The sequence below is a fragment of the Phoenix dactylifera genome, chromosome 17, assembly GCF_009389715.1.
Source record: "Phoenix dactylifera cultivar Barhee BC4 chromosome 17, palm_55x_up_171113_PBpolish2nd_filt_p, whole genome shotgun sequence".
Taxonomy (NCBI): domain Eukaryota; kingdom Viridiplantae; phylum Streptophyta; class Magnoliopsida; order Arecales; family Arecaceae; genus Phoenix; species Phoenix dactylifera.
Window position 1 is genome coordinate 6,891,317 of NC_052408.1, and position 13,946 is coordinate 6,905,262.

Here is a 13,946-nt window from a genome sequence, read left to right on the forward strand (position 1 = left end):
ATCTTTATCCTTATGCAATCTTTGTCAACTTTACCCATGGTTTAGTCAATGAAAACTAGAGGCAGAACCAATTTGTGCCAATAAAAACTTGATTGTTATATAAATATGAAAATATAGGGAATATTATGCAAATATAGAAGTTTTAAGGGACTAGTCTATAAAAAAAACTTACAATTGTGTCTAGGGAGAAAGATAGTGGAGACACTTTGAGAGCATTTGACTCCAAATACTTCCTAGTTGAAATAATGAGTGACCTCTTAAAATGGAAAATGGCATTCTTGGTCATGATCTAAAAATTTTAGACTGATTAAAACCCAAAAATTGCTCATTTTTGAGGTTGTTTTCCCATCCATTAAATAAATTGGCCATTTTAATATTATGATATCATGTTTCAATTTAATTTATGGTTTAAAAATATTCAGATTACCAGAAATTTGATCTATATGTGCATAGGCCAATGGTCTAGAATTGGAAAATATATAGCATATACTATGTTTTTCCTCCCTAGATAGTTTCTACAATTCACTCTTTTCCTGCATGATGCATAGGCAAGAGATTTCAGAATTAGAAAACTTCTAGTCTATAGGTATTTTGTATATCTTAGGTAATCATCTACTATGCTAATTTTGATTTTGGAAGGCCTTTCATTAGTTTTGATTAGGAAGTTTTGGAGTCAAATGCTCCCAAAAATATTCCATCCCCTCCCCCCTCCCCCCCCCCCTTCTCTCTCTATATATATACATACATCTATATATATATATATATATATGTATGTATGTGTATGTATGTATGTCTTTCTATACGTATATGTATACATATATAGATATATACAAAAAGATATAAGAAAGGTTATTTGCTACTCTTGGGTTCAAAATCAAGAATAGAGTATCCAAATTAAATATTCACACCGTTGATTTGCTATATATTACAAAAAATACATGAAAATCAAGAGTATATATTTTCGTAGTCTCTATACGTATCATATGGATATAAAAATGAATAGTTTCCATTGTGCTATATGCTAAAATATGATAAAGCATCTAAATCAAGAATCCATCTTATTGATGATAATTTACACATGTTAAAACATCATATATTGGATCATTATGGAGCTCGCTCTTATTGTCGATGCTCATACTTTGTTGGCTAATATGAAGGACATCAAAGCTCATGTTAGCCATGCATTTTGAGAGGCGAGTCCATCTACAAATTGGCTAGCTTGTTCTAGCATCTCCTAGGACTTCTCCTCACATACTACTATTTCCCCCAGGTTATCTATTTTTAGTAAATGCTGATAGTTCTAGCTACATGTTTTCCATTCAAAAAGCTATGTGATTCAGGTTGAAAATGCACTAGCCTATGGTAACATGACCCTGGTCCCCCTCTTCAAATTTCATGACTGAAAGTTACATTGGGTAAAGGAAATTGGTCAAGTATCATCAACTTGGAGGAAGATGTTAAGGAAGCACCGATCTAATGCTCGAACAAGATCGATGGTTGAATCCACACTTTTCACTATTACAAGTCCCTCGGACGATCTTTGGACCTTTCCAAGATAAATTAGGAGGACATGAAGTGATGCTTGACTTGCAATCCAATAAGCTTAAGTTTTGCAAGCAATATCAATAATAGGTCAACTTGTAGTCTAGTACCAATTAGGACCTAAGCTGGCATTACCATAGTCATTATAAGGTGCATCTCAAGCTTAATCTAATCCATTTGATATCAAGTAAGCATTCCAATGCATCTTGAGTGACCCCATTGGGAACTCAAGCAATAGAACGGAAGAAGTGCCCCATCCAGATGTGTCGTAAGGCTCACTGGTGGAGTCCCATTCAGATGTGATAGAGGAGAATAGTCACAAGCTAAATGATGCAGGTTGGTAAGCACAGGTGTGACATCAGTAGCGGACCAACTAGAAATTGATCAAAGTGAGGATAGAGAGCAATATGGGTCTAGATGCCTTGATTTTCAAGAATTTTCGCCATCATCTTATACCATTCGAATGAGATGGATAAGAGATATAACACTAAGCTATGGTATAGGTGTAGTATTGGATTATGGTAGAAATCTAAGTTATGCCTACTCTTAGGGTAAAAGATAAAGTAAAACTAAGATAAAATAAAGATGCATTGGCTTAATTGTTGAAGGATCTCAAGGTCACTACAAAATACAATCTACTTATTTATATTAACAAATAATAACTGCACACTCTGACAGTTGCTCCTATATCGGGCTTCCACTACTGGTGATTCTAGTAACTAATGTTAGTTATCCTCTACTATACATGTTCATCGGCATGGATGCTTTGCAACTGTTGACCGATAATCATATTTTTTTTGGTTTAAGATATAGTTCTCTATTTGAAACTATCCTTGTGACTGCTTTAATTAGCTTAGTCTATTTCTATATATTGCAGTTGATTATGGCCAACTTCTGGACTTTTCACCTACTTTTGATCGAACTCTCCTTCTCTGGTCTATACCTCCATACTCAGTGAAATTTATCATGGTTGAACTCTTCCTAGACTAGCAAGGTTCATATAATTCTCACCTACTCAGATTTCATCAAATATAATCCACATGGCTCTTGCTCTCGGTCGCTAGCTAGATTGTTGACATGGGGTGTAAATAGTGCCCCCACATCTCATCGATCGATGATCAAAAGGTTGATGAGATGTCCGCCATCGCCTCTTTTTTTTGTGGTAGAAATCACCTCCTTGATACCTATAGAGTAGAAATCTCATAATTATGTTTTTGATCTGTTGCTCGAGTGCGCCCTTTTATCAAAGCATTATTTCTAATTTTAGTAATATATTTGCATCCCTTCCAATTCCTTGGAGCTTTCTGCTCCTATCACACCTTCCATTATGAAATGCGCTTCTAGGAACCAAAATAGCCTTCAGATTATTTAAGAAATCTTCCACATTCGTAGGGATCCGATATTATCTTCCATTAATAGGCTGCTCCTTTCTTTCACATGTTCTCTTCTCTATAAATAGTCCTTGCATTCCTCTCTTTGGTGCTCATCCCTATTCTTTCTCCTGACTAACCTCATGCCTCCTCCTGATCTCCTTTCACTTATCATGGTGAGTGAGACTAAGTATTCAGGAGCACAACCCATTTCTTTTGATCAACCAATTTTTGATTGGTTTATCGAATATCATCACAAATTAGGTGCTATTGCAAGCAGATTCCAATGCCGAATTGGAATACTATTACCACTAACTTGTTACCTAGTTGAGGGCTTCCAAATTGTCAAGTCAATATTTTTTTAGTTGACATTTGGTTAATTCCCATCTTTAGATAAGTTAAGACAGACCTATTGCATTTCTGCTTCTATTAACTATGCTTGCTTTCTAAGCCCAAAGCTTCCTACACTCGAACTACCTCTACTATAATTGATGATGATATGCCATGAGTAGATCACTGAATCATCCTGAAGCTTTGATGAGACAACGATGAAGGACCTACTAGCCTTAGTTAGGAGCTAAGTAAACACCTAGAGAGTGTCAATCTAATAGCCCTTATATTCATACTTGTGTAATTGAACTAGCCAATAGTAATGAAATAGTGCGACCTTGTTACGTGCCTCTTTCAATGTAAGCTTCCCATTAATGGCTTGGGCATTAGCATTCTTCATCACTCGGCCTTCCTTTTGGCAAATCAAGTCGAAAATTTTGAACGTTGGTCAGAAGAGCCGGATTGAGTCCTTCGAAGCATAGCTGATTGATATCCACTAATAAGTACGAGTTTTGAATAGGGGTGGCAATGTTAATCGTTTAGCCCATTTAACTTATTTTAACCTGTTGTAGACTGAGCTAAATTACCCGTTTAATAAAATGGTCAGGTTCGGATCTGAATTTTTGATCCATTCAATAAATAGGTGAAGTTTGGGTGGGCAGGTTTTTGATCCATCATGTATCCGATCCAATTGCCACCCCTAGTTTTGGAGATGATTACAAACTAGCATACACAGTTCTTCAAGATGAGTGAAAGAAATTGAGAAGTTGTGAAATACCTGTAGAATAGAAGAGCATCATTATCTGTATTAGCCTATTGGCCAAAATTTGAGTGGAATTCCTAACTAGATAATACAATACTATTTATTTATTCCACTTTTAGATTGAATTCATCACTTTTTCGATCTTCCAAAGGCTTCTCATATAGCATCAAGATCTAACTATCCATAATCCATGTGAGGGACTTTAATTATATGTAATGCTTTGTACCGGGCTGAATCGGCCCTTGTGCTGTCATGTTGCCCTTCGGCATACAGAATGCACATTACATCGAAAACCTTTGAAAGCTTCTTTTGAGAAGATTGCCCCTTAACATATGCACTTAAAACATATGTCGCATGGAAGTCCAGAAGCATCTCGATAAGGTTACCCTCCAACCCTTGTGATGCCTGCAACTGGTGCTATAAAGTTGTTATATTTTTGCTCTTTATTCACAGGAAAATGATTAAGAGCTAATATTGAAAAAGATTTTCTGATTTCATTAGTGATTTTCTGTAGCTCATTTTGACCGATAGTCTCAAACAATATCGAGGCATTGACCAAAACATTCCTCAATAGTTTGGCTTGATGTAGCTTTGTTGGCATTACTTCTATAATGCCTTAACTAGTAGATTTTGAGGGTTCTATTAAATAATCTTCATCTGTTATCTCCTGGTGAGCCGAAGTCTCCAACTCTGATTCTATATATGATGTAGCACTTTTAGGTACAATTGATTCATTCCTCTGCCAGGATGGGATCAGTCCCCTTCTCTACAGGATGTGTCAGAATGTACTATGGTTGAACATATCGACTTTCAATCATGGAAATATGTCTTTGAAACCATTCTATTAGCTAAACAAAAGATGGTACATATCAATCCAAAAGTGGCCTTAGTATAGTGGCCACTTTCTCTGTAGCTGCTTCCTTGACTTCCTTCCATAGTGGCATGATGGAAACTATGCAGTTGTCCTATTAGAAATAGTATGATGATGACTATGTGAGGTCTCACTAGTTGTGCCACAAGATTCCTTCCATCCTATTCGGACATGTCACAGTGCCTGCTAGTGGTATCCCATCTAGGTGCAGTGGATGAGAGTGGTGACAAGTCAAATGGCATAAGTTGGTGCGTGCAAGCATGCAACCAGTATCAGATCAATCGAAAAGTGATCGAAGAGAGGATAGAGAGTAGCATAGGTCCAGGTATTTCGAACTTTAAGAATTTTCATCACTATCACACTATCGTTCAAATGAGATGGATAAAGAGTATAGTACAGGGCTATAGTAGAAATTTAATTTACACCTACTACTAGAGCAAAAGGCAAAGTAAATTAAGATAAGATAAAGATGCATTGAATTGATTGCCGAAGAATCTTAAGGTCACTATAAAGTACAATTTTTACTTATTTAAATTAACATATAATAAATGCATGTTCTAACAGTTGCTTCTACATATGGTCTCTACTTTTGGAAGTTCTGCTAACTAACATCAGTTATCCTCCACTCTGTATGTTTGTTAGCATATTTTTTCTAAAACTATCATATCGATGATCATATTTTTTTCAGCCTAAGATATAGCTTTGTATTTGAGACTATCCCTGAGACTGCTTCAATCACCTCAATCTATTTCTATATATTGCAATTGATTATGGGTAAGTTCTAGGCTTTCGGCTTGGTTTTGACCGAACTCTTTTCCTTTAGTCTATACCTTCATACTTGGCAAAATTTATCATGGTCAAACTCTGTCTGGTCTAACAAAGATTACGTGATTCTCACCTACTTTGGTTTTATCAAACCTAATGTATATGGCTTTTGCTTTCGGCCACCAACCGGATTGTTGAGATGGGGTATAAACTAGTGACCACGACCAACTTGGCACCTGGATTGGACTAGTTGCCTGCAGAAACAAGCCTCTACAAATTTTTCACGACATGAACGAGCGCTTCCTCTTCGACTTGGTCCGAAATTGATAGTGGAATTTGTTCCAATTTGGGGAAGTATTCATGGAAGATTCTAGTCCTAGAAAAAATCCAATTTTTTATATGGTTAAGGTTTCTCAGTAAAAATTCTGAAGGCCGACAACCTCCAGAAGCTGGCATGGAATAGCCCACACATAGATCGATGACCAGAATATTCCAAAGGTATTTGGACTCATCTCCTATGAAAGTTCCAGACTATTTCTAGTCCTTTTGGACTACTTGGCGTGATGCCCATGCACCCAACAAGCTGAGGTTAGGATCAGAAAGCTTAGTTGCCACCACCTGCTGATGCCTTTGGAAGGAGAGAACCAATATATTTTCTCCTTCAAAGTAGTTTCCATTGCTCCCACCACTTGTCAGATTCTATTGCGGCTAAAAGATTGCTTGCTTCTCTATTGCCAATTCCAAGTTGCAGTTTGATCTGGATCATTTTTTGTCTGCGCTAACTCCAGCCCCCTAATTCACTTCGTTTGAGTTTGCTTAGTTCCTATCTCTTCCACTTCAATTTTTAAATAATCCTAAGTTTTAAAAAACTGTAAAAATGAAAAAAATAAAATATTGTCTAAAAGTGGGTATCCACTCAACAAACATGCGTATGCATGTGTATATATACATACATATATTTATTTATATTTGAATAACTGGGTTGGGGTTTTGGTTTTCCATAGATGAATCTATCTAAACCAAAACCCACCCGGATAAAACTATGAGTCTAATTTTGGAATCCAAACCCAAACCAGTAGTTTTTTGTGTTTACCCATTATACACATACCCTATATTTTGACTAGGTCTTGGATTGAGGTAGCAGGCTATCAACCTCTATTGACACCTTAATTTTAGGCCTTTGGCCTCTCACATTACTCAAAGAGAAATAGTATTGTTGATAAGAAGTAAGAAAACCCGGATTGGATTAGCTAATTGAACTAGTTAAAACGTCAACCAACCAGGTTTGCGGTCCAGGCAGGCCTTAAACCTACTCCTTCTCAAGAATAGTCTTAATTTTGAGGAATCATAAAAAGGGCCAGTTTAGCCGGTGATTCATTCGAATCGGTGTCGGCTCATAAGAATCAGACAGTTTTCTGAGAGCATATTCGATACAATTTAGATGGGGAATCAAGGCAAGTGGATCCATGGAAGTCAAAGCCTTAAAAGAGACTTCTCCTTCACTCCACGATCTCTTCCTCTTAACTTCCTCTTCCTCCAGCGGATGACAAGTGGAGGAGTGCCGTTGAGCAGTGGATCTTGAACGTTCAAGATCTCTCTCTCTCTCATATCTCTTCATCCCTCTACTCCCTCTGCTGCCAGATTAGCAGGCAACGGCAGTATCTCATTTTCCCTCTCTTTCTCTCATCTCTCTCTCTAAAGCACTATCAGTCCAATGGGCTATGTTCTATTTTCCCTCTCTTTCCCATCCCAGGACTCATATGGTTTTTGGAAAAAAATTTACCTCACTAGAGTGCATTTCCCGAGAAGCTAATGCCTAGATTTATTATACCGAAAAAAAAGTAGTTTTGACATATTTAGTTGATCATAGAAAAGTAGCATAGAAGGCATATTTTTCGAAAATATTTGCATTTCTGAAAAAAAGCATAAGCCATAGGATCAGTGACATTTCTTTAAAAAAATGATTTTACCTCGATTCCGAGGCCGTGGGAAAATGCATTTTCCATGTCTGCATGAGAGGCAGAAAGTTTATTCCCATATAAATGCTATTTTTTCTATCTTTTTTATTAAAAACCTTCAACCAAATATAATTTACTTTATTATTTTTCTATTCATCATACTCTTCCTCCTCTTCTTTCCACAAACCTTAATCTCTTAGTCATGGTGGCATTCTTAGATGAGAACATTCAATGATTCTATTAAACTTTCAAGTGCAATCAATTAAACCATAGTAACTTGTGTCCCTAACATTAATTTATGTTACAGATTAATAAAAAAATAATAATGTTTTTAACTTGTCAATTTTATTCAAGTCCCAGAGAGTCGAGGAATTTAGTAATTACAAATTAGAATACTAGGATTCTTTGCTCTCATTTGATTTTCAAGTGAATAAGCGCAACTAATTAAAATGCCAATCTTATTAGATTTCTTTTATAATTGATATGTAATTACTGTATATTATGCTTAACCAATGTTATGCATTTTTGTAATGTCATATTTTTGTAGAGATTAAAGAATAGTAAAACTTGCTAGAAAGTATCAAAAAGTTATTTTTATAATTTGTCTATATATATTGATAATTTTAATATGTTTATTGTATGATCATGATATTGCGATTCATCACAACGTTGAACCAGTGACCAGTAATTGTATCCATGTCCGGTTTGATGAATGGTCCGAAACAAGTAATTAATAAATAGAGTGAGCCATGTAGGATGCAAATGCATTTCGATAGTCACGCAAATGGACTGCAATTCTTTGTACAATGACAGCTCATATATTGCGGATGTGAATGCGACCAACAAAATTAGAAAATAGAAAATTACGGATTACAGTTATGAGGAACAGGTTTAAATTTTTCGGGCGAAAGAAGGATTCATCCTCCTACGGGTGAATCCACCGTTGGATCGCGCAACAGTGGTTTTTTTTGGGGTGCAAAGGCAATTCACACCCGCTGCAGGTGGGCGTGGCCAGCAGCATCAGAAAACAAGAGATAGCTCAGTGGTTGGGGCACAGGCACCTGGCCTCTCCAAATGAAGGCTCCTGAGTGGTGGGCCGCGTATGAGGCAACCCAGTCAGCCGCTCTGTTTGCCTCCCTATAGACATGTTTGGCCCATGACAGGCCATCCACACCCACGAGTCGACGAACGTCACAGATCAGCGGTCCCGACTTGATGTTGGACTCCATATCTTGAATCCACACAACCACCGCGGCCATGCTGTTCGCACCCAGCTTCTGTCTCGCATACACGACTCCCTCCCATGCAGCCCTGAACTCCGTGCTGACTACAGATGCGTGGAAGATCCGCCGGCCTCTTGCCGCAAGTAGACGGGCATCGTGGTCTCTGATAACAAAAACCACACCTCTAATGCAGCCATCATCGCCAACGCTGCCATCGACGTTCACCTTGAGAAAGCCAGGGGGTGGGGGTTCCAATGAGATCTGAATGGTCGTAGGCGCTACATGAGCAGTAGAGGAACCCTAGATTTCCCTCGTCAACCCCAGGGACGCCAACAAAGCACCACGGATGATCTCCTCCACGTGAAGAAGAGCCCTCTCAGCTGCTAGACTCGGGTGCACCCACTTCCCTCGAAGATCCGAGCATTCCTAGCTAGCCAACAGTGGTAAGCTAGGTAGGTAGCCCTGGTCCTGAGAGTCTCCATGTCAGGCCTCCTCATTGAAGTCTCCAAAAAGAACAGAAAGTCCTAACTCGTGGACCACACCAGCCCTAGGTCAAGGGGACCCCAAGCACATCCCTAGATTTGGGTAGCCCTCGGGCACCCTCTGATGACATGGAAAATAGACTCCTCCGTCTCCGGGCAATCCACGCACGTCGGGGGCACCTGCATCCCTCGTCGAACCAGCAGACCTCTGGTAGGCAGACACCCCCAAGCCACCTTCCAGACAAAAAAAGCGACTCTAGGATGAATACGATGTTAACAGGAAGTTTTCTTCTTTTTCGTATATTCTCTTCAGAACCAAGTACAATAATATATAGATACAGGAAGAAAGTTTCGGCACCTATTATAGACTATACATTGTCTAAGGCTAGAATTATGGTTGACCCATGAAGTATGGGATTTTACAAATAAACGGGTTCCTATAATTGCTCCATTCTAACAGCTCACGCCAACAATAAATGGGTTCCTATAATTGCTCCATTTTAACAGCTCACGCCAACACTCCCCCTCAAGTTGGTGCATAGATATCTCTAATGCGCAACTTGTCGAGTGAGCTATAAAAATTTTTATTGGACACTGCCTTCGTAAGAATGTCTGCCAATTGGTCCTCTGATTTGACAAAAAGGAACCGAATGATTTTCTCTTCAAGGTTCTGTTTGATGAAATGCCGGTCTACTTCAACGTGCTTAGTACGATCATGCTGGACAGGATTATGGGGGATATCAATGGCTACCTTGTTATCACAAAACAAGTTCATTTCAGAGCTAGGAGCTAAGCCAATCTCAGTTAGCAACCTTCTAAGCCAAAGGAGTTCGCAAAGACTCTTTGCCATTCCTCGGAATTCAGCTTCAGCGCTGGATAATGCCACCACCTTTTGTTTCTTACTCCTCGACATAACCAGATTGCCTCCTACAAAAGTAAAGTAGCCCAAAGTCGATTTCCTATCTGAAATATTTCCTGCCCAGTCAGCATCTGTGTAGCCATCAACGTTCAGATGATTATTCTTTGAAAACAAAAGCCCTTTTCTAGGAGAGGACTTTAAATATCGAAGAATCCGAGTTACCGCATCCATATGGTCTTCACTTGGGCAGTGCATAAATTGACTCACTACACTCACAGCATAGGCGATGTCTGGCCGAGTATGAGATAGATAGATGAGTTTACCAACTAACCTTTGGTACCTCTCTTTATTTGTTGGCACCTGATCCGAATATTCTCCAAGTTTATGGTTCTGAACAATTGGAGTATCAGCTGGTTTACTGATGCCGCACCAATTCTGGAGGAAAACTTCAGTGGGATTTTAAATCAGAACAGAAGAAGAGGGAGAAGAGAAAGAGGAGGAGGAGAAGAGGGAGAAGAGAAGAAGAGAGGAGGAGAATAGGTGGGGAGAAAATTTCTTAATTCTTCGTTAAACCCTAATCATGAAAATAGTTCCCTATATATAGGGCCCAAATACACAATTTGCATAAACCCCCTACATAGAAATAAATCCTAATAAACCCACAAATAACACAAATAAACCACAAATAAGCCCTAAAATGCAAATAAGCCCAAAAATAAAATAATAAAATAAATATGCAAATAAATGAGTCTGGCTCAATCCGGAGGCTCAGGATCATCTGGATGAAGGGCTCTGATGTCCCCATCAACTCCTCCCGGGTGAGAAAAACTCGACCCCGTCGAATACAAGTCTGGCCGGCTGTTGTACTGCTCCAGAAGATCCGGGTCAAGGCGCTGCAACTGTGCTCTGGAAATCCACGTCACATCAGACTTTGGTCGACCTTTCCACCGAACAAGGTAACGTTGGTAACTACCATTCCTGGTTGAAATAACCTGCTCATCCAATATATGTTCTATTTGTTCTCTGCGTGCATGAGATTTGGGAGGTGGTGGCTCAACAGCAGGTAAGAGGTCAGGGTGTCCAACATGGGTAGGTATATCAATAAAGGGGTCAGAAGGCATGAATATTAACTTTTTGTATGGAACTAAATCTTCAATATTAAATGTCGGACTAATCCCATAGTCATCAGGAAGATCTACAACATATGCATTCGAACTGATTTTCTTTAAGATTTTGAACGGTTCTGCACCACAAGTTTGCAATTTCTTAAACGTTTCCGAAGAAAGTCGTTCAAACCTAATTCTTATCATGACGTAATCTCTTTCACTTAACTCATTATAACGTCTGGTTAAATCAGCAAGAGATTTATATTTTAAGTTATTAAAGTGACTAAAATTGCTGATTTCTTGATGCAATGAATGTGGATGTGATGCAATTGATTGTGCAGACTCAAAGACTCTATACTGATGAGACATGAAAAACAGGTCTATGGGTTGCCTAGGTTTGTAATCATGCACCACTCCAAACGGATTTATGCCTATGGACTTATGAACCGAACTATTATATGCAAACTCAACTATTGGTAATATTAAATCCCAGGTCCTAGCGTATGCATTTGGGTTGAGCCTATGATGTGAAAGGTTGGGTAGAAATACTCCGGGAACTAGATCAATCGTGTGTTGGATATCACGCATCGGAGAAAGTGCATCCGGAAGATCATCAGGGACTACAATATTAAACTCCTCTAGAAGAAAAACTACTATAGAGGAATGTTCAAGATTGGACTCCACATGGGTATCTTTAGCTACAAGTGCCAATTCTGGTGACTGGCTCTCAATATCTGTCACTACCTCTTCCACAATAGTGATGTGAAGTGGCTTGGTTGTACTTAGATTAATAGTCTCTCTTTGGGAATCATTTTGAACAAAATCTAATTCTATAGGTTCATCTTCAAAGTCTTCTTCATAGTCTCCTTGCTTGGCTTTCTCTTAGCTTCCTTCACTTGTCCCATATATGAAGAGCAAGAGGAATCGGGTTCGGTCTATATTTGGTTCATAAACTTCTTCAACATATTCGACCTCTTGGCTCCTAACTTCTGGTTCAGTAATCAGGTAGGTCCTAATGGGACATTGGAATGCTATGTGGTCGAATTGTTGACACATTGAGCATTGGGTTTGGTGCCCAAGAGAATGGGGAAGGATTACAGGTGGTGCAACCAAACCGATTTTAGGTTGGGCTGCAATAGGGGTTGGCGGTGTAGGGGTCCTAGAATTTTGCATGAGCTCACGGATCTCTTGTGTGAATTCCTTATATCCAGCCCGCATAGCAACGATCTGTTCCTTGATAGACCTCAAAATGTCGGAATTCATGGTAGCTACAGGGATTTTAGGTTGACTGAGATAGTACTCCATATCACTACAGGTTGGCATGCAATGACGACACTGGGTGATGATGTGAAATGCAGTGTCACTAATGAAACCCTAATAACTATGATGTAAAACCAAATTTAATGCAGGACAGCCTACTAATGCAATCTATTATGATTTCAGAAATCAGCAAGTCTTCACAAGAATAACTTAAAATTTAAATATTGCTGATTTTTTACTTCGGTTATTCAGAATTAAGGATTAAGATTATTCAATTTAAGAAATTAGATTGCAATCAAGTAGTACAGTTGTTCTGATCCTAAATTAATCTGATCGAATAATGTTGAGAAACGTCCTGTTACTAGGATGTGCTAATTTAATATTCAGATTTTAAAGGGTAATAGGACGGGTTCGGAAGCGAAAGGTTTAATGTTCTGACTTTTGACAACAATATAAATTTTCAAGACTATGGCTATCATGCAAGAGAACTAGAACATAATTAAATGAACAAGCTAGAAAAAGTAGAAACCTATCACCTGTCGTGAAGTAGTCGACCAAAATCGTGTGCTCGTGGGCGATGATCAGGAGTGCGGTTGCAGCTGATGGACCCTTTCAGTTGGCGTCTACTTGGATCTTTTCACAGTGCCTCTGCGAGTTTGCTGGGCTTGACAATTGAAGGAGAGAAGGGAGAAAGTACTCTGATCTCGGTTTGGCGTAGCCCTTGCTGGTTGTCCCTGTGGGGACTGGGGAGGCAGCCGGGCGGACCCGAAACTTGCGGGTTGCGGGCTGCTGGTTCGAGGCCTGTAAAGTGGAAGCTGGCGCGGGCCCGACACCTGGGCCCCAGGGAAGTAAATACGGGGGCGTGCGGGTCGGTGGGATTGGGTGAGTGCGAACACAGGGGTGGGGCGAAGTGGGTTGTGGGGAAGAGGGGAATAACAGCAGGATGGAGCCGGGAGGGCGGCCGCGGGATGGAGGTGCTTGGCCGCAGGTGGGCGGCGTCTCAGGCGACGAAGCGGCTCGGAAGACGGGTGGTGGAGGGTGGTGCTCGGGGAGCCAAGGCGGTGGCGGGGTCTTGAGGTGGACGCGGACAGCGGCGACTTGGCAGTGATGTGACGCGGCGACGGTGGAAGAGGAAGGGGCGGAGCGCGGCGGCGGGGAGACAAGGTGGCGTTGCAGTGGAGGCGGTCGCAGCGTGGGGGCGGCGCTGCGTGTGGGCGGTAGAGGAAGAGAGCGGCGCTGCGGGCGGGCGGAGGGGAAGCGGGCAAGAGCGTGAGGCGGCGATGGTGAGTGCTGGGCGGCGGAGGCGGAATGGCGACGACGAAGCAGCAATGACGGCGGCGGCACGGGCGGAGCGGCGCAACGAGGGCGGCGGCGCAACGTGCGGTTGGGGAAGATGAACAGAGGTAATTTTTTTTTT